This window comes from Triticum dicoccoides, chromosome 3B (genome assembly GCF_002162155.2).
Source record: "Triticum dicoccoides isolate Atlit2015 ecotype Zavitan chromosome 3B, WEW_v2.0, whole genome shotgun sequence".
In the NCBI taxonomy this organism is placed as follows: Eukaryota; Viridiplantae; Streptophyta; class Magnoliopsida; order Poales; family Poaceae; genus Triticum; species Triticum dicoccoides.
Window position 1 is genome coordinate 742,455,182 of NC_041385.1, and position 8,156 is coordinate 742,463,337.

The 8,156-nt window shown below is 41.7% G+C and overlaps 1 long non-coding RNA gene across 2 annotated transcripts; it reads right to left on the bottom strand.

The window, feature by feature from the left end:
* Positions 1–4,789: 4,789 nt before the first annotated feature.
* Positions 4,790–7,823, bottom strand: LOC119282006. 2 transcript variants are annotated; one of them, XR_005138603.1, is made up of 3 exons: positions 7,396–7,823; positions 5,228–5,432; positions 4,790–5,095 (listed from the first exon to the last, which is right to left on the bottom strand). It is a non-coding gene; the product is annotated as an uncharacterized LOC119282006 (long non-coding RNA). The 2 variants fall into 2 exon arrangements; XR_005138602.1 differs by lacking the exon at positions 7,396–7,823 and having other exon boundaries at positions 5,228–5,526.
* Between the last annotated feature and the right edge of the window lie 333 nt (positions 7,824–8,156).

Here is an 8,156-nt window from a genome sequence, read left to right on the forward strand (position 1 = left end):
ACACAACATTCAACCACATACTTGGATGACTGACACTCAAATTCATGGTCATGCCAAACTATGCATACTCTTGCCTCAAGATCCCTCTGCCGAATGGGGTCATCATGGTCTAGGGAAGCATGAAGGTCGTCATCGGTTGCGATAAGAAGAGCCTTGACATGGTGACTAAGGATCTTGATACACTCAAAGATTGAGTGGTGTAACTCAAGGTCGACTCAGGTGGACCTTAGGGAACCAAACCTGGCCCTGAGTCAACTATGATGAAATAAAAGATTTGAAGGCCTTGGGACAGAGTTAATAAAATTGAGCACACCCTTAGAACAACTAAGGCATAGTTTTCTGTCACCAAGGCACCGCCTTCATACTCACGTCTCACAAGGTCGAGACCCAAACCTATTTTTCCGCCGAACTCTAGCGCATGTTCCATTGTGTGTTGAGTAATTGCGAAGCTTGGTTGAACAATGGCTGCTGAACAATACCAACACGTTAATTATTTGGTCCCTTTAGCAAAAATGTAGGTAAGGAGTTGGAGTTGATTGTCGAACATTTTCCAAATTCTAATATATGGGTTGGGAGTTTAATAATGAGTGGAGTTGAGAATTTAGAGGAGTAGAGGGTTGCTGAACATGTTCTTAATTGGGAGGACATTAACTTTACTTAATATTATGTGAGGGGCCATTCTACGTCTACCATTTAACATGCATATGAGTAAAGTAACATGAATAAATCCACCTGACATTCTTGTGGTGATCTCCATCACCATGGTTCCTCTTCTCCATGATGATCTCCATCTATATCGTCCATGTACAATGTGCCTCCAAGTACTAGTTGTGACCCTAGCAGTTAGTAATAAATTACATAACAAAATGGATTCATCACAAGTCAACACACATGTCATTAATACAATTAATGATAGCTCAGTGGCTTTAGCCTGGGTGACGCACTCATGACTCGCAGGTCATGGAAAATACACACATGCATCACATACATAATGGGCCATACCACACACATCAATCATGCAAAAACAAATTGTGCATAGAATCACATTATATCGTATTATGTGAATCCACAACTCTTTAGGCATCCTACGATATTAAAGGAGTTTTCAAAAGTGGTTCAGAGGAGCATCGACCCTGACCATCCAACAACACATGCATATCCTCTTGACTAAATACTCCTTGCACCAATTCCATGTCTTGATAATAATAAAATACAATAGATTTATCAAACACAATTATCCCAATTACTCATGGTAATAAAATCTAGTCAATAAATTATCTAAATGACCCATTATCCTTGGAAAGACCCCATAGTGAACTTTCATGAGGGATATTTATCATTGGAAAAAGGTTTGGGCTAGCGAGAGTGTCAAAATAAGGCCTCTCTCGGTGCTCGACATTTGGTGTCATCTCTTAGACTTTCACATCAAATTTTTGTCTACATAGGCATGATGATGAGGAGAGAGGATGATGTTTCATCTCTTGCATCGTTTTCTTTGCCTCCATATCAAATTTGTCTATGTAATGGGTAACTAATAAGGAGAGGATGATGTCGCATATCATCTTAAAATATTGTCTAGATATTCAATGCGATACATAGATCATTGCTATCATTCAATTGGATTCGTGTAAGCTCAGTAAAAAGTGGTGTTTACCTATAAGATGCCTACACTAAGCGTAAAGTGGTGTTATAAGTTTTGTGCTTGGCATTTGAGCAAATGGATAGATGATGCTATGATACTTGACTAATTTTGCTAAATATGACATGTAGTTACTCTTTATACACTACAATATATATTGTAAAATGTTTTGGTGCATGTCTAATGAACACATATATTTTCTGCATGCAAATACATGTATATTTGGAAGAATTTTTTGAAGTAAGAGTTGTCGATTTAGTACATAATTTGTATCGGGTAAATTTACATTATGAATTTAAAATAGGAGAATGCATCGGAAATTATTTGACCTTGTTAGTACTTCTATTATGGAATAGATGTCACTTTGTAGTCATTTCAAATCCTTTTATGGAAATTATTGAAAAGGAACGTCTTGCGCAAAGATGTATTACAATAGCATGTAATGATCTGAATGTTGGTTGGTGATTTCTAAAGTTTGATGGTTCATTTGCATTTCTTGGCCTAACTTGGTTTTAAAAGGTGTCATAGGATATTCTAGGCGATAAATATTCTCTCAAGTGGAAATTGCTACAGCAACTGGATTTATAGGAACTTTGCTTCGTATGGTGTTGATAGTGCCTACAATGATATAAAATTATCATGTTATACCAATATTCTTTATTCGCACGATTCTTTCATATATAGACACTTGAATTTGTTTGAACATTTTTCTTTTATAAACTAGCATTTCAAGTGAATATTACATTTTTTTAGTAATTCAGTGTGAACTCCTTTCATATTTGAAGTTTAATTTCGTAAGATTTTCATTTTACTTGGTTGAAAATAACTTTAGTGATACATACAAAATTTTAATATATTCTACTGTTGACGTATGAATGTATTGCCTAGTCTCTTCCATCAGATCGGTCTTTTGGTTGCATTGGCTAGAGCATGCACTTCTACATGGTATCAGAGCTAAGGTCTTGAGTTTAAGTCCTGGCTTTTGCAATTTATTAAAAATTGCTGGTAGCCCCCCTTTGTGTCAACGTAGAGGCCTCTTGAGTCATATGTGAGTTGCGCGCGCCATCGCTCTCTTCCGGTTGCACGTGTTGACTTGTCTTCCATGTCACACATGAGATAGGGTGTTAAAGTATATGTGGATTGCAGTAGCCCTTTCCATCAGTTCAGACTTTTGGTTACGTCAGTTAGTGCATGAAGCTTAACATGGTATCAGAGCCAAGAGATCTTGAGTTCAATTCCCGGCTGCGCAATTAAATTATAGCCCACTTTCGGTCCATGTTTTGGCCTGAGGGACACGTGAGGGGGGGGGTTGTTGACATATGAATGTATTGCCTAGTCTCTTCTATCAGATCGGTTTTTTGGTTGTATTGGCTTGAAAGTGCGTTATATCGACTAGAAAGGGGGTGAATAGGCGATTTTTATGAATTCTTCACTGAGAAATTTGCTGGTGAGGAAATTCCTAAATGAAGAACTACTTGCAGCGGAATAAGTACTCAGAAAGGAACATAACAGAACACAAGCATAGTCATCATGATGAAATGAAGACAAGCACGGAGTACAGAAAGCGTAAACACAGGATAACACAAGGAAGAAGACGGACAAACTGAACAAATAAAACTAAGGAAATTGAGAAAGTCTTCAGTCAATGTCTTCAAACAGATATGAACAGGCACACAACAACATACATGAGGAAATGAAAGAGTTGAGGAGATAGAACCAGTTAGCTCGGTGAAGACAATGATTTGGTAGACCAGTTCCAACTGTTGTCTCAGTTATACATCTGGTTGGAGCGGCTGAGTATTTAAACTCGAGGACACACAGTCCCGGACACACAGTCCTCACCGTATTCTCCTTGAGCTAAGGTCACACAGACCTCGCCCAATCACTCATGGTAAGTCTTCAGGTGACTTCCGAACCTTCACAAACTCGGTCACTCGGGGATCCACAATTCCTCTTGGATGCTCTAGACCTTAACGCCTAACCGTCTGGAAGAAGCACAATCTTCAAAGGAAACAAGCGCCGGATCCACGCAGGATCAATCTCTACAGTGATGCTCAATCACTTTGGGTTTTGTAGGTTTGGGTTTGGGATTTCCTCACTTGATGATTTTCGCTCAAAGTCCTCGGAGGATGGGTTGCTCTCAAATGACAAGTGTCAGTTTCTCTCGGAGCAGCCAACCAACTAGTGGTTGTAGGGGGCGGCTATTTATAGCCGGGGAGCTGCCTGACATGATAAGACATAAATGCCCTTGTCTGATATGACCGTTAGGTGGGTAGATATTTTGGGACAGCTGGCACGTAGCACAGCAACGGTCGGAATATTTGAGGTTCGAATTCCTCAGGGCTATCATGTTCCTCACTTCATAGGCAATCCACACTGGCGAATTCTTAACTCTTCAGTGAGAACAAATTTCTCAGAGACCAGAAGAACTTCGTCTCTGTCACTGAAGAATATGACTGAACTGTGTGAGATTTCCAATGGCTTCACTTGAAGGGATTGGTAGGTTTAGGATTTTGAGTTGAGCATCACATGGAAATTTTTCCTTAGTATTTCCTCGACCCCCTTTTAACAGTACGGTGTTTCTTATGACTCAAGAAAGAGAAAATGAAGCAGTAAAAACAAGAGTCTTCATGCTTCATGTTCCTCTAATGATTACCAAGTCTTCAAGGTCACACCAATTTCTTCACTTTCAAAGTCTTCAGAAATCCGAAGTCTTCAGTCGAAGAACTTCATTTAGGGGTCGACTTTCTCTGTAAATATCAAACTCCTCATAGACTTATAGACCTGTGTACACTCACAAACGCATTAGTCCCTTAACTTATATAGGGAATGGATTTGCTATCCACACTAGTTCGGATGGTTGTTATCAGAACCCTTCGTTTGCTTTGAGATCCGAACCTTTGGGTGGATAAGGTTCTGATTTTATCATTTGTTGAATTTCGCCACGACGTGGGAGGAAAGCTGGACTGAGCCTTTTTAGTGTCAGGCCTTCCACTATGTGGGCTAAAAGAGGTGCCAAAACCAGTTTTCCCTCATTTGGCACCGATGCCTTCCATAGCCCAGCCGGTGCCATAAAAATATTCCAGGGAGCGGGAGCAAGTAGCTGCTCCGGTGCCCACTTCAAGCACTACAATAAAATATACTAAAGTATAACTGCCATCTATACAGGAGCATTCCTACCCAACCACCACCGAGCAACATCATTCAATCCATACCAAACAACATTCAATTTACAGCAAACCAGAGCACACAAATTTCCAGATGACCGTTGCACTGCAGTAGAAAAATCTACCCATTTGGAGAATCTGTCTATAAAATGTACAGAACAAGCTCATAGAAGCACAAGAAGATCTTGGAAAAACTCTCCCCCAAAACATGGAGCACTCATCTTCTGAAAGCTTCACAAGCATGATGAACTCCTCCTTCTCACCTTCAGATGCACAGAGCCCAAACAACCTGCAAAATCCACAGAGCCCAATTAGTTTCCATCCCCATCATCCACATATGAATTTTCCACCCACACATTATATTCCCAGTTTCCAGCATCAACACCCACACCATGCAAATTTATATGCTCAAGGAGGTTACCAGCAAGTTCCATCCATACCTCCAGGCTACCATGGTGTTGCTTACCAAGGTAACATGGGGCAGTACCCTCCAGGAGCATTTGGAGCAGGCTCAAGTAGCAGTCCAGCATCTCCTGCTGGATGCATACCTTTTCTTGGATCTGCTAGAGGCACTAGTTCAAGAGGAGATGAGAATAGTCCAGTTGGATTTAGTTCTCCCATGTCACCTGCATATCAAGTGGATGAAGATCCGGCTGTCAATAATCAAGATGGCAGTGATAGTAGTCCTGATGAGATTCAGAAAAAAGGAAAAGGCAAGAACTGGAGTAAGCATGAGGATGAACTTCTCATAGCAGCTTGGGTGCACAATTCATGTGATCCTATTGATGGAAACTCCAAAAGGGCAGAGACCTATTGGAAGGAAGTCGCAGCAGAGTACAACAAATATGCAACAAAAGAGCAGAAGAAAACAGTTGGGCAATGCAAGAACCACCAGACCAAGACCACAAAGAAGGTTACAAAGTTCAATGGTATCTACAATGTTGAAAAAAGTACATGGCCTAGTGGGAGCGATGACAAGCAACTTATGGAGAGGGTACGCGCCAAATACATGAGTGTTGCCAAGACAAAAAGACCCTTTCCATATGAGCACTGGTGGGAGTACGTGAGGAAAGAGGCTAAATGGAGAAGGTCTTATTCAGTTGAAGAGATGAACAAAAGAAACAAGTTGAATGCATCAGGAGCTTATAGTTCTCCAACCCAGAGAATAGATGAGGAAGGTGAACTTCAACGACCCCCCGGACGCAACACTTCAAAAGACACAAAAGATAAACATAAGTCATCAAGCAAGTCTAAATGCTCTGGAAGCTTGACAAGTGAGAGTGTGGACAAATTTAATGAGATTCAACTACGAAAATCAATTGCTGCAGAGAAAATGGCCGATGCCACCCTTATTCAAGCAGAAGCCACAAAAGTTCAAGCAGAAGCTGAGAAAGAAAGAGTTGAAACTGAGAAGGAGAAGATAAAGGTGGACAAACTGAGCAAATGCCTTGATCTTCTTCACAAAGATACTTCAGCATGTTGGGAAGTCTTGATTGCATGCACTGGACATGGAGAAATTGTCCAGTGGCTTGGAAGGGAATGTTCACTCGTGGTGATCATGGAGTTTCCACAGTCATGCTCGAAGCTGTGGCTTCACATGACCTATGGATATGGCATGCATTTTTTGGGGTCGCTGGATCAAGTAATGATATCAATGTCCTAGACCAATCAACTTTGTTTACTCAAGTGCTGCAAGGTACAGCTCCAGAGGTTCACTTTGAAGTCAATCACAATGAGTATAACTTGGGATACTACCTAGTAGATGGCATTTATCCGGAATGGGCGACATTTGTGAAATCAATCCCTATGGCTCAAAGTGAGAAGCACAAGTTATATAAAGCACATCAAGAAGGAGCAAGGAAAGATGTAGAGCGGGCTTTTGGTGTTTTGCAAGCTCGTTTTGCTATAGTTCGTCATCCAGGGCGTATGTTGCAAAGGTGTGCGCTTGCTGAGATCATGTATGCTTGCATTATATTGCATAACATGATCGTTGCAGATGAGAGGCACACCTACAAGTGCTATGACAAATATGACTGTGACTATGAATTGCTACAAGGCGCTCAAATACCATATCTTGAAACTGAACAAGGACCATTTGATGGGTTTGATCTGGTTCTTGAGACAGATGCTGCCATTCGGGATCGATCCACGCATCGTCGTCTCAAGGCTGATTTGGTTGAGAATATTTGGCAAAAGTTTGGAGGAAATGGACATTAGCATTTATAAGCTCTACATGTATTCATCTTATTAATTTCTATCGCTTTCTATTTTAGTTTTCCAGTCGAGCATCTCCTTTGTAATTGTGTAATTTAGTTTACAGATTGTGGAATGAGAACATTTTATTATTATTTCTTGTTGCTAAATTTTATTATTTCTTGCTGCTAAATGCAATGTTGAACACTACCTTCAACTTTTAAGAACAGGAAATTAGCATCACTGACATTATTAACTAGTACTACACTACATGCAAGTATAGCACGTCCTAATAGACAGAGCTTCATAGGCCGAACATGCAAGTATAGCAAGTCTTAACTGAATCCAGTAAAACATTTTTGTTTGCTTCACAGGCTGAACATCACGCATCCTCACCTGTGCTGCTTCGAGACCAGTAGAGGCAGCGCAGTAGTAGAAAGTAGTAGATGCAGCGCAGTAGCCGCCCGTCCAACAGTCCGGGCACCGCTAGCCGCAACATACTGCTGGCCAGCCTCCGCCTACTGCTTCCTCCTCCTCGTCCATGGAGCTCGTCCCCCACCGCACATCACCTCCACTAGCCGCGGCTCCTCGGAGAACCTCGACAGATTCCTTCTCTCGCGCCTCCGCTCTGCCCGGACCTTGGGCGGACGAACACCTTGCCTGGAGTAGGAGATGTGTGTCGATTTGGCCTAGATCTACGCCGGATCGAGACGAGGAGGTGACGATGGAGATGGATCTGGTCGGAGGAGAAAGGGGATTTTTTCTGGACAGAGGCGGACGAGAGGAACTCGCGCGAAGGATCGAGGAGAGGTTGGCTTGCTCAATTTTTTTATGGACGTGTGGGTCCCGCTTTTCTACGGGCTGCAAACGCGCAATGTGAGGCCGGTGCCAAATTTTTTTGTAAGGGCATCGATGTCCAATCTGCTACTCCCTCCATTCCAAAATATAGTGCGCCCACGCTTCCCGAGGTCCAACTTTGACCATAAATTTAACCAACGAAACTGACTGCGGCGGGAGAAAAAATTATATAATTGAAAACTTCTTTTGAATGCGAATTCACTGGTACAACTTTTGCTCCCGCTGCAGTCGGTCTCGTTGGTTAAATTTATGGTCAAAGTTGAAGTACGGGGATAGAGGAAGCACTATATTTTGGAACG